Source organism: Prinia subflava, chromosome 2 (assembly GCF_021018805.1).
Source record: "Prinia subflava isolate CZ2003 ecotype Zambia chromosome 2, Cam_Psub_1.2, whole genome shotgun sequence".
In the NCBI taxonomy this organism is placed as follows: domain Eukaryota; kingdom Metazoa; phylum Chordata; class Aves; order Passeriformes; family Cisticolidae; genus Prinia; species Prinia subflava.
In genome coordinates, this window is record NC_086248.1 from 21419765 (window position 1) to 21433313 (window position 13549).

Here is a 13549-nt window from a genome sequence, read left to right on the forward strand (position 1 = left end):
AAAAAAAAAAAAAAAAAAGAATGGGGATTGATTATTAATTTTTCCATAAGTATATTTTAATATAAAAAATTTGAATCTTCCAACCAAATCACCCCCCAACAATATTTTTCAAACATATTTAATATTTCAGAAAATAAAATATTTCTATGAATTACACTTCAACAACTAGTCATATTTATTCACAGGGCACTGATCTGGACTAAATCAAATTATTAATTTCTCTGTTATATGTTATTTTGCAGTTCTGTGGATATGCATTCTGGTACATGTGTGTTTGGGAGTTAGAAGGCAGAACAAACAGGAAAGGGTGAAGAGATGAGACAGCCTCTTTCAGCTTTTACCACACTGTGATTCATTTATCTCTTGACCCAGTAGTGTCTGCTGAGGCATGAGATGGGGAAGTAAGGACTTGTGTTGTTATCCATTATGAGCCATTCATTCAATCCAATGTGTTGTATAAAACTATGTGTAAAAGACAGCCTGAAGATAGATTAGTGTTTTATTAAAGATATATTCTATGAGCTTTTAATTTGAATGATTTTTCTTTGAGAATCCTTTCTTTTTATGGATAATCATCTGGTACTTTCTGGAGTACTAACTGTGCTTATATTCTATTTATCCACCATACCTAAAACAAGAATTTCCAATATACTTTTTAAAGTAATTGAGATCTCTGAGTTTTACTGGGCCTGTGTTTACAAAGTGTTAGCTATTTTCAGAAATAATTAACTAGCCTATATTCTGTGTATTCTAAATATTAATGGAAGCAGGAATCAGTAAAAGCTCTGTGATAATAATTCAGCCTTGAGGTCACCATGGAAAAAGACTGATATTTTTAAAGAGTAAATTTTGAGAATCTGCTGTCATTTAGCACTTTCACAGTTCAGGTCTACCTAGTTTTGTCTAAAGCAAACTGTCTCCAGTGTATTCCAGCAAAATGTCTATAAAAATCAAAGAAATACAGCGGATTTGCTTAATTTTCCACTAATGTAGTTTTGATTTTCTTTCAGTTGATTTGCTTTAGTTGACTCACTTCTTACTCACATTGCCATGCCCGAATCCAGAATTCAGTCTGCTCTGTCTTCAAAAGAAAAATTTAAAATGTATGTTTATAAGATATTTTCCTGCCAAAGTGATTGATAGACCATACCATCAAATATTTTAGTAGGGATTGCTTTGTTTGTTCTTTCTCACAGCTTAGTTTTTACAGCAAATGGCTGTGTACAGAAAGAGTTACACAAACTATGTCTTTGAACTCCAGAGAAACCAGGCCAACATCCTGAGACACTGGGAAACAGCACACTTAACACCAAATGAAAGCAATTCAGGAAAATAGGGCTGTTAAACATAAAATGTTCCTTTCAAGAAGATATGAAAACACCAGTAGAGGAGTATACCTTTCTGAGTGTCAGAGGTACCAGATACTTTGTTTTGTTCTTGTTTTTGAAGAAAAGCCTTGTCTTTGCAGCTTTCCAACATGAAAAAAAAATACATAGCTTTGATGGTTTTTTAAATAATTTGCAGAATCTGCCAACACTGTGAAGGATAAATCAGTTCAACAGCAAATACTTTCTCCATACTTTCAGAAAACAAACATTATCACATAGGAAGAATGCCTGTGGAATATCTGAAATAGTTTTTAATTAGGAATGCAAATCAGTACAACAGCCTAAGCTAGCCACTCTTAGGATTTGAAAGTTGCTAAAAGACATCTGTATTCAAAGTGATACTCTACCCTGATTATTAGCATAAAGAAGAAATAAACACATCTGGTCTAGCGGAAATAATTTTCAGCTCCAGTGTTGAATTCCTTTTGTCCGTGATCTGTGTATTTTAGGAGGTTTTGTCTTGGTTGTTGACAAACTTCTATAGTTTGGGAAGCTTCTATGTCCATTAACTGAAAAACAGGAAGAAACTATCCATAGCATCTCTGCTTATTCATGGGATGCACAATATACACACCTGAAATTACATCTTAAACCTGAACTAGTGAGGTTTAGGTCTGGAAATTATGTGGCTACCTTACACACTCTACTGACCCAGCTAATTAGACTGCATATGATTCCACAGAAATGTATCTGAGAGTTAAACTGCTGTCAGAAACAGAACTAGATCCCCATGAAGCTGGATGGGGCAGCTGATCCAGCATGGTCTGGTGAACACCTGAGTTTAGAAAATATGGAAGGTAAAATCATGGCAGTTCTGTATAGCAGTAGTTGCACTGCACTCAGGTGACGCCCTTCTGTTTTGGGGTTCAGTGAGCTGGAATTTGACACAAGTTCACGTTCATGAGGGAACCATCAGTAGCAGGTCAATGTGAGTATGTGAGAATTGTAAGCCAGCACTGATCTTTCCTTTGGGAATAAAATTGTCAATTTCTAGCCACAATTTTTGGCTGAAACCTGGCTTATATTTAGAGCAGAAAATAAAACATTTGGTATGTCCATCATTCTTCCAGCTTTACATTCTAAATCTAGCAGATGCTAAACCATGTGCAAATCTCATATCAATATCTTATATCAAGTGGTGATTTTTTTGGAGTAAAGGAAGTCTTTTTCCATTCCACACTTTTGCAGGTAATAAGATCTTTATTTAAGACTTATACTGAAGTATAAGATAAACTGGGTCACATTGGTAGCCAATATAATTTAGTCTAACATGGTGCAGTAGGATAAAGATTATTGAATTCTTGAGGAAAGTTTACTTTTAAAATGCCTGTCTGAGTACAATCCAGGGTAGCCTGCAATAAACACAAAACACAGAAGTATTATCAAGTACTGATACTTCTCTTTAGATTTTATGTTAAATAGGTGTAGGAATCTTATTTAGTCTCCAACACTTCCAGGGTGTTACCTTTACCTCCATATACAGATTATAACTAAAATGGATTATAACAGTTCTAAGAAAACATTTATAAACTTTAGCAATTCTTCCTAAGGGGTGCTGAGAAGAAAGTTCTTTAAATATTACAGTAAGCCAAGAACACATAGCTTCAGGTAGGAAAAGTAATCAACACTATTACATTTTATCACTGCAACTAAAAATCATCTTGCCTTATTTTCTATTCTGTTAAGAAAGTTGCTTTACAGATCAGGTTCACTTCACCTCTGGAAACAGCAACAACAAGATTCTCACTGAAATGGAAAAAAGTTCTATTATTGTGTGGGTTGTTTGCACTGGCAGTCTCTCTGACAGACTGATGCTGTTCTGAAAAAGCATCTGAAGGTCATGTGCTTTAGCTGTGCTGCAGGCTGATCTGTTCAGCAAAACATCTAAAACAGCTGTTTAAAACCTGCATAATATATGCAGGTCAAGGCTAGACAGGATAGGAAAGGAGAGTTTTAACCAACGAGATTGTTATTAATGAGATCATTATGCAGATCTTTTCCTCAGCAGAACTGTGCTCTTGATTCTTGAAATTCTCCACTACAGATGCATGAAGGTTTTTTACACACATGTTTTTGGAAGATGTGAAAATAGTTTTGATGTATGTTGGCTTCAATTTTTAACAATTTTATGTGTAAATCTATTTATATATCTTTATTCCTTCACAGTTAAACTTAATGGGGAATGCCCCATTATTTATTTTCAATTTTTGGTTTGTTTTTGATCAAAATGAAATTATTTTTCTAGTGTTTTTTATTTCAGTTAGGCTCAGTGTAAACTCTCTATAATACATCCTGTAAGTTTGACTACATAACAGGAACAACCTGGTAACTGATCTACTACCTAATAATTTTACCAAAGTTAAGGTAGAAAGGGATTCTTTTTCGTTTGCATTAAAATATATTCTTTCTGCACCATTCTATCTGAGAGCCTAAATTCTGAAAGGGACAAAATTTCCTTCTGCAGGTCTTCAGTAGACTCTCTGTGTTGAGTTCATGACAAGCTAATCATTTCCTGCAGGAGTAAGGATTTAGTAAATGAAACAGGCTAAACCCCAGCTCCCTGTGGCTGCCTGAAATGCCTCTTCAGCCAGCAGGTGATCTTGCAGCAGCAAGAGTTTCTTACTCCGCTGGTCACACTGAACAGCTCCAATTAGGGAGGAGGATTATCCCCTGCATGGGAGTTGGCAAAGACTCTAATGTCAGAATTGTCAGGCTGGTCACACACATATAAAAATTAATTGTGAAGATGAAAAGCACTTGCCTGATTCCACTTCAGCCAAGACAAAGTGAATGGCTGCCTAAGGTGAATAGCAAAACCAGCTCTTATGATAGCTGTTATGGAAGAGAGTTGGCATGTCTTTTGTATGTATGCCTTTAGATGTATGTCCCTTGAAATGAGAATGCTGCAGTTTGTGCTTAGAAGAACTGCTCATTGTACAAACCGCAGCAGAAAAGGGAGGACTCCTGGCCATTGTGCCCAGTCTCCATTTACTTCTTTAACCACAGTTAAACATATAGTAGCTATTTGTCCGGTTTTTAGATGCTCAGTTGAGATATCAGCCCATTTATAGGTATTTTCCTAATCAATTAGAAAGAAAGGGCAGAGAGGGGGAAAGGGGACAAGGTCTTCAAAGGGCAAGAGTACCTGCTTATAATTGGAGTAGCTTAAGGTTTTAATCACTTTTCAAAAACATCTGATAATTCATAATATCTCTGATGACTCTAGAAAAACTGTGAGTTAGATGCCTTGATGACTAAAACTGGTAGGATGAATCCAGGCCTAACTAGGTTCCTTTAGGCTAACATTAAGTTATTGATCTGCTACACCAATACCTTGGCTTTTTAGAAATCATATGATATATCAAATGTATGGACTACTGGCAAAAAATATAAATAGTTTTTCAAGTTTTACAAAGATTATCCAAATGTTTTTTTAAGCCTACAAAATTCCATTCTAATTTTTCTTTTTCTATTTGGCTATACACAGAAACAATTATCTGGAAGAGCTCTGTGTCTCACCACTCCATGCCAAGCTACAATGAGTTTTATGTTTTGCATCAGATCCTCAAAGAAACAGAATTATGTACATTGAAGTTAATAGGAGTTCATATCTTCAGAAAGCAAATTTTAATTTATATAAATGGAAATCTGAAGAGCCTGATGATATTATATTGATAGATATAGATATAGATATAGATATAGATATAGATATAGATATAGATATAGATATAGATATAGATATAGATATAGATATAGATATAGATATAGATATAGATATAGATAGATATAGATATAGATATAGATGATATAGATATAGATATAGATATAGATATAGATATAGATATAGATATAGATATAGATATAGATATAGATATAGATATAGATATAGATATAGATATAGATATAGATATAGATATAGATATAGATATAGATATAGTATAAAAATCAAATCTGGATGGACCAAGGTATTGATTGCATCAAAATAGGAATTTTTAGCTTTTTCATTTGGTTCAATATGCATTACTCACCTTACTTATCAGGTGTTTTGTTTCTGTAATGACTGCCAGAAATCTTTTATTCGTCTTCTACTGTTGAATTCTTTACAAAGTGAAGATAAATCTAAACCATTTTTCTTTTAGTAAAAGAGAAAGTCTTAGGCTGCTCCAAGGGAAATATAGGTTTGATATTAGGAAAAAGGTTTTTTTGAAAGAGTGATAAAGTACTGGAATGGTCTGCCTGGGGAGGTGGTGGAGTTACTATCCCTGGATGCATTTAAAGAAAGACTGGATGTGGCACTTGGTGTCATGGTCTAGTTGAGGTGTTAGGGTTGGATTGGACTCAATGATCTTGGAGGTCTCTTCTAACCTAGTGATTCTATGAATCTGTGATTCTGTAAATTGATGCCAAAAACATACATTAGTTTGATGCTCCTTTAGCAGAGGTACTTTATTTCTGTCCACTATTTCCTGCTGAAATATTTGCCATGCAACACAAAAGAAAACAATTTTACAGAATGTAAAAAATGGATTCTTATGAAAAATTATATAGGTACTGAAGTCTGATATGTCCTTACTATGGTGTATCTATTACAGTTTGACAGATTACTAATGCAAGAAATGGAAAAACAATGGAGAACTGCAGAAGCTGGCAGCCATGATGTGGACAGGTGTCCTCTTTGCTGGGTTAAAAACTGGCTGGGCCCAAAGACTGGCAGTGAATGGTGCTAGATCTAGCTGGCAATCAGTAACTAGCTGGGTTCCCCAAGGCTCAGTATTGGAGCCAAACCTTTTTCACACCTTTATTGATGATCTGGACAAGTATACTCTCAATAAATACAAAGATAACACTGACTTGGGTGGGAGTACAGATCTGCTAGAAAGCTGTGCAAAGGAATGTGGGCAGGCTGGATTGATGGGTGAGGCCAATTGTATGAGGTTCAACAGGGCAAAGTGCTGAGTCGTGCACTTGTGTCACAATAACCCCCCACAGCACTACAGACTGGGGACAGAGTGGCTGGAAAACTGCCCAGCAAGAAAGAACCTGTGGGCACTGTTTGATAGCCAGCTGAACATGAGCCAGTGTGTGCCCAGCTGGCCAAGAAGGTCACCAGAATCCTGACCTGTATCAAAAATGGTGTGTCCAGAACTAGGGAAGAGATTGTCCCCCTGTACTCAGCACTGGTGAGGCCACACTCCAAGTCCTGTATTCAGTTCTGGACCTCTCAATTCAAGAAGGACATTGAGGTCCTGGAATATGTCCAAAGAAGCATGTGAAGGTGATTAGGGATTTGAAACACAAATCGTATCAGGAGCAGCTTAGTTAGCTGGGGTTGTTTATTCTGGGGAAGAGGAGATGTAGGATAAACCTTGTCACTCTCTCCAACTGTCTGAAAAGTGGCTGTAACAAGGTGATGATCGGCCTTTTCTCCCAAACAATCAATGACATGGCAAGAGGAAATGGCCTCAAGCTGCATCAGGGGGGGTTCAGGAAGAATTTCTTCACTCAGAGGTTGGTTGAACATTGGAACAGGCTGTCCAGAGAGGTAGTAGAGTCACCATCCTTAGAAATCTTCAAGAAATAACTGGATGTGGCACTAAGTGCTGCATTTTAGTTGGCATGGTGGTGTTCAGTGAAAGGTGTGACTCAATGATCTGGGAACATTTTCTGCCTTGATGATTTTGTTCTATGAGTCCATGATTTTATACTTTTCATTGGCTCCACTAAACATGTTTATTATTGCCAGATTTCCAGACTCATCCAAACTAAACCCTAGCCCTCCTCACTTGCCAACTTGAATTGTACCCAGTCACTTCTAAGAACACAAGTTCTTAATCTGAAGGCATTCAAAAGTTTATTGAGAGGTCATTTAGTCCCAAAATACTAACCATTTTTTAATCCTGTTTTAGGACAGATTTCAACTGCTTAGCAAAGAGAAACTTTATCTGAGATGTCCTAGAACATCTCAGAAATACACATGAAGTAGAAAACCTGGAGTTCACGGTGTCCTAGGTGCTCCCCATCCGCAGCCCCCCCCACACACCCCCCAAAGAAACTCTAAACCTGTGTATTACTCCATTAATTAGGAAATAGTTTGGCTTCTGATTGTGATGGCCTGAATTGTAACAACTCACTGTCTCACCCTTCACATAAGATTGAAAACGGAATAAAAGTTTTTAAAACTCTCAGTTGCCCCACATCTGGGTCAGAAAAATGTATAATCCGACAGAGGGGCTTCTCTGCCATTTTCTTTTCTTTGTGGGGGGGAACATGTGAGTCAGCACCTTTGTATGTAGTGTTTATTGCTGTTATCTTGGTTGTTACTGTTTTTCTTTTTAGTAAACTGTTCTTTTTCACTGATGTCTTCTCACATTTGTGTCTCCTTATTGGTGAAAGGGGAGAGGTTAAAACAAAAGGGGAGGTAACTCATTTTGGAGTCTGCCACACAGAATTGTCTTAAACTAAAACACATGACTATAAAAACTTTAAGATATACATATATGTGTCTAGCTGTCTATAGCTATAACTTCTTCTTTTAGCTGATAGCACTTTTCAAATATTTAGCAATAAGTCTTTCTTGTTCTGCAAAGAACTATAAAGACCTCTTTCCACTTAAAGTGACATTTTTTATTTCCCAAAGAAATGTAAGTGTCTAAAGGGACTAGTCAAGTTTTTGTTGTCTCATTAACTCTCAGATTTCCACGTATCAGCAGCCTTGTTTGCCTGAACTGAATTTTCAGTCAACAGATGTTAGACAGATTCTTGAACTTATATTTCTGAAAAAGGTAAAAGAAAGGTGGCTTATAAAACAAGGATCTGATTCTATCTACAGGATTTTGCAGTTCAGTCTTCAAGTGCTGCCTCTAAATCAGACCTTAAACAGCTGAGGATTCTTTCTGTTCATGAATGTACAGAAGATGGATACACATATACAGAGATACCACAGTCTTGACAGAAAAGAAAAAAAAATCAGAAAAATCTCTTGCTAACAGCATTCATGTGTTTTTCACTGACTCACAGTTATCTAGTTCTGACTGAAAGTCTTGTCTCTTCTGTGCTTTTTGTCACAAAAGAATACAGAAAAGATTTTCTGAAAACAAGGCAGAAAATCAACAAGAATTTGGGAACCTCTCCACCTTGGGAAACACCAGTAAAATTTACTTGACAGAAAGTTTAGTCTGGAGAGTCTTATTAAACTTCGTTTTTGAAAATCCCTAATTTCTTCAGTTACAGCCAGATTTAGCACTCATGTGATGATCTGATAACCTAGACTGATTGCCTTTTAGGGATCTGAACTTAAATGATAGATTTCTATATTTGTCCTGTTAATAGACGGAATCACTAGGAGGGTTTTCAGAGCAGCTTGGGGAGAAAAAGAAACCTTATTTTATTGCATGATGACTTTAAGACCCAAAGCCCAGGATGACATAGGAGGAAAGACCAATTATAGATAAGTAAAAGAAATCAATATGTAGTTTTTGTTTGCTTTCCATGGGATAGCAATGTCCACTGAGGGTAGATGTAACATGCAATTGCTAGTGTAGTCTACAGATGACTTTTTTTGATGTGGAAGAAGGTTATATTGATAGCAGGTTGAAAGATACAAAAGTTATTGGAGAACTGCTCAAATAATTTCCCCCTAAAGGTAGGCAATGGAAAACTCAATCAAATGAGTCACAGGAATTGTGTCAAAGTAATGCATCTCCCACAGCTGATCAGAACTGGTACGATATTATCAATGGCAGAAGCCATAAAACTGCTGCTCTGAAAAGACGGCAAATGCCACTTTGAAAAAGAAAATCCTAAGCAGCAAAAGTTCTAAATTAATGCCAAAGTCAACCATGGTCTAGGACATGGTATTGCAATGACTTTTTATAAAGATTGCCCTGCTCAGCAGTATCCAAATGGCATGATCTATGAGACTCAAATCATAATTATTTAAAAAACATTGAAAGCCATTGAGGCAAAGAAACTATTTTAAATTTTGCACTTCCTGCAAATAAATTGTACAAGATTTTATAACTTTAACCAGAAGCATGCAAATAGGTTTTTAGGCCTAAAGGGACACTGAAACTAGTTATATATTTCACAAAGAGTTTCCAGTCTTGCCTGTTGTAGTTTCAAGTGTTTGATTACATTAAAAGTGGATTTTGTTTGTTGAAGTAAAAATTTTTCATAACAATATATATATAAAAATATATAATGCTAGTGCTTTTCTTTCTTATGAACAAATACATTTATAAATGTATAAACAGATTTTTATATATCTTCTAAAAATTAGTATAGTCACTTAAATGAAGCCTAGAATTTCTACATGAAACATTGCCCTAGATACTCTCTTAGAATCATCTTTCAGTGATCTTTACTGGAGAGGAGAATATAATGTAAGTGACAAATAAAACAAAAATTCACACATAACTTTCTTTATGTGACTAGGTCTTTTGAACTCCAAAGGACTGATATTCATACGTAATTACGTGCAGGTATTTGCAGTTACAAAATCCTGTCTCTAGACATGAGACAAATGTCATCATTGTTAGCCTGGTACTGGAAAATGGTCCACATCCCTAATTAAACAAACCTCCCTAAGAGTTTTCAAAGGGTACAGCTCTAAAAGAAGCAGGGGCAAGAGGTGGGGAAGATGGGGAGGAAGGGAATATATGGGAGACCTCAGTTCCCTTTCTGCAAAGCACCGTGATTGTGTGCACAGAAATGCCAGTCTGCTCGGATAGTTTGTAACCATAGCAACTCTTGGAGAAGACAGAGGAGAAAACAGAATAATAGCGGTCTCCTTTCTCCAGATCACTGCATGGGAAAATGAGAAAACGGGAGAAAGAAAGACTGCAGAGAATTTTCCTGTCCCAAGAAGTTTACTCTGTGAATTGCAAGAGTTATTCTTTTCTATCCTCTTCTGATGAGTACTTAAAGTTGTTTTGTTATTTTGTTGGTTGGTTTGGTTTTGATTTTGGTTTTGTACTTTTCACAGAAGCCATATTCCAGAATACTATCATTAAAATATTTGGATGGGAGACATAAAATTAGAAGGTCAGAAAAACCTTCCTTAAAGCATTTAATTACGGAGAGAATTGATGCATAATGAGATTGTTATTACTTTTTAAAATTTACAGCACCAATGAAATGTTAGCTTGCAGGTGTTTTTTCAGCCATGAGATGCAAAAGCTGTTAATATGTGTATTCTGGGTTTTTTTCCCCATAAAAGTCTTCAGAATTAAACCAAGTAATGCACTTTGCTGTTTTCTATGTGTGTGCACAGAGCGTTTGAAAATTTTGGAGAGTATTTTTATAGGGAATTATTTTAATTAGTTTTGTGAGCATTTATTCCTCCAGTCAGTTTTGTGGAAGGCCTTGTATTGTTTTTCATTCAAGATCTTGCAACTTAAAGCTTCCAATGAGAGAGCAAAAAAAAGTTTGCTTATCAAAATACTTTGCAGTTTTTATAGAAATAATGAATACAAACTCCCAATCAGCTCTATACAGCCAAAGCACACACAGAGCAGATACCTCTAATCAAAGAAAACCAGGATGGCCGAGGTAACAAACCTGTCTTGAGACCATTGGGTCCAGAACTGAGCAGAGCATTAAGATTGACTCACTTGTTGGCAATGGTGATGCTCCTCCTAATGCAGACCAGGATGCCACTGGCCTTCTTTGCCACCAGGATGTACTGCTGGCTGATACACCTTGCTGCCCACCAGGACTACAAAGGTTCTTCTCTGAGGAATGGCATTCCAGCCAGGTGGTTCTCAGTGGGCAGAGATGCCTGGGTTTATTCATGCTCAGGTGCAGGACTTCACATTTCTCCTTGTTGAACTTCATGAGACCCTTCTTGGCTTGATTCTCCAGTCTGTTGAGGTCTCTCAGAGTGGCAACACATCCATCTGGTGTGGCCTCAGGAGCAAAACTAATAGCTTACCACCAACTGAATTCTGTACCATTGACAACCTTCTGTGTCTGGTAGCTCATACAGATTTTGACTCACTTCACTCTGTGCTCACCCAGTCTGGACTTTCTCAGTGTTGGGGGTTAGATTTGGTTTTTTTTCTTCTCACAGAATTTTTTCCCATAAGTTTCCAAGAAGCCTTAATGACTACTTAGTCAGAACAAAAAGAGTGCTTGAGGGATATAGCAGCACGAGGCTACACCTATTGTTTTTGAGTCCCTGGGAGTGTCCTTCAGAGGGGAGAGATGATGAGCCTTGGGGAAGGCAAAAAAGACAGATCTGGGGGAGGGGGAGGCACTCTTGCTCTCAGCGCCGAGGAGGACGGTCAGGCTGCACTCTGCCTCTGCCTCGTCCTGGGAAATCTATCGTCATCTGTTCGTGTACCCGGGACTCCTGAACTCGCTTTCTCCAGCCTCTCCCCCCACCGCCGCTGCTTCTTCGGACCTTTGAGACCCTCCTGCTACTCTGTAGCCCTGCACTGCCCAGCCCTGCCGGGACACCCCTGCTGTTCCAGCTGCCAGCGCAGAGCTCCTCATCTGATCCACCAGCCCGGGACTTTTCCTTCCTTCCAGTTCGGCCTCTCGGAGTCCTGCAGGGGCATCCAGATCAAACTGCTCTGGGCTTTTGTAAAAGAAAGCCCTCAAGGTTCTTGGTTCTGTTTATTATTGATGCTGTAGTTGTTGTTTGTTTGTCGTTTTGTCATATATATATTAGTAAAGAACTGTTATTCCTACCCCCATAACTCTGCCTGAAAGCTCCTTTAATTTTCCTTTTAATTGGAATAATTTGGAGGGAGGGGATTTGAATTCTCCATCTCTAGGGAGGTCCTGCCCCTTCCTAGCAGATATCTGTCTTTAAACCAAGACAGATTATTGGCGCCCACTGTGGGGCTTGAGGGCATTGAGAGGAAAAGGAATAACAGTTCTTAAGTGACCTTGTGCACTGGGTATAGAAACCTCCCTAAATAGCATCATGTGGTGTAGCTTACCTTGGTTTGGGTGGCATGTGGTTGTGGCTGTGTTTCTCCCATTTGCAGGCCCTTATTTAAACATGGGCCCTATAACTAAGGCTACTGTGGCTGTTATCCAGTTTGCACTATGGGTTAATAAGGTGAGGAATTCATGGATTTTTAACTTCCTCTGGAAGGCAGGCACATGGATACATGGCTATCACACTCTAAGTGTTTGTTTGTGGGGTTACTTTAACAATGGTACCTATTGTGAGGAAATGACACCAGGGGAAATTTTTTCCCAACCCTTTACTCAGCTCTTTGGGTCTATTCCACCAGTTTTTGAAGGGTTTAAATCTTCTCTGAATGCTAATGATATCATACAATGGCTAGTATTGCTCACAGGCCTATTCTATTTAATATTCCGAGATAAGGGGAGATTGGCCTGGATAACCACCCTGATACCTACCCCAGAGAATAAAGATACTACCCTAGAGACTGAGAGTGCTGCCATGGAGCCTGACACTGCCCCACAGACTAAAGATGCTGCCCCACCACCTGACCCTGACATAAAGCCCACCTCAGGAATGAACCACCCAGATTGGGTGGGAGTTCTGGTGAAGGAGATGGGCAAGATGCTGAAGGAGCACACTTCCCTAGTGGTGGCCTCATTAGCCCCAGCTGCTGGCAAACCCTCCCCCTGCCCTGAAGAGGAAGAGTCTGAAGGTGCAGCAGTGGAACCCACTGACGTTACAACTGTCCAGGTTCCAGCTGAACCACAGGGGCAGTCACAGCCAGCAGCAGTTGCCCCTGTGGAAAGGAAGAAATATAAGGTGAAATCAGAGCACCCAAGTGATAAGGATAAAAAAGGAAGGCCCTCACAACCCACAGGGGAGCCAGAAGTTGAGATCATCACCGAGTCCCTGTCATATGAAAATCTCCGTACTCTGCAAAAAGATGTTGCACGACGGGGACGTGAGCCTTATACAGCCTGGTTACTTAGGGTCTGGGACCTTATGGGTAGAGGTGTGCAACTGGATGGTGGTGAGGCAAGGAATATGGGACCCTTGACCCAAGACTCAGGTGTGAATCAGGTATTTGTAAAAGAGCAAGGACCCCTTCACCTCTGGGACCGGCTTTTAATGAGTGTAAGGGAGAGGTTTGTCCACAGAGACAGAATGCAGGAGCACCACCTTAGCATGCGCTGGAAGACTGTTGAGGAAGGGATCCAACAGCTGAGAGAAGTGGCAATAC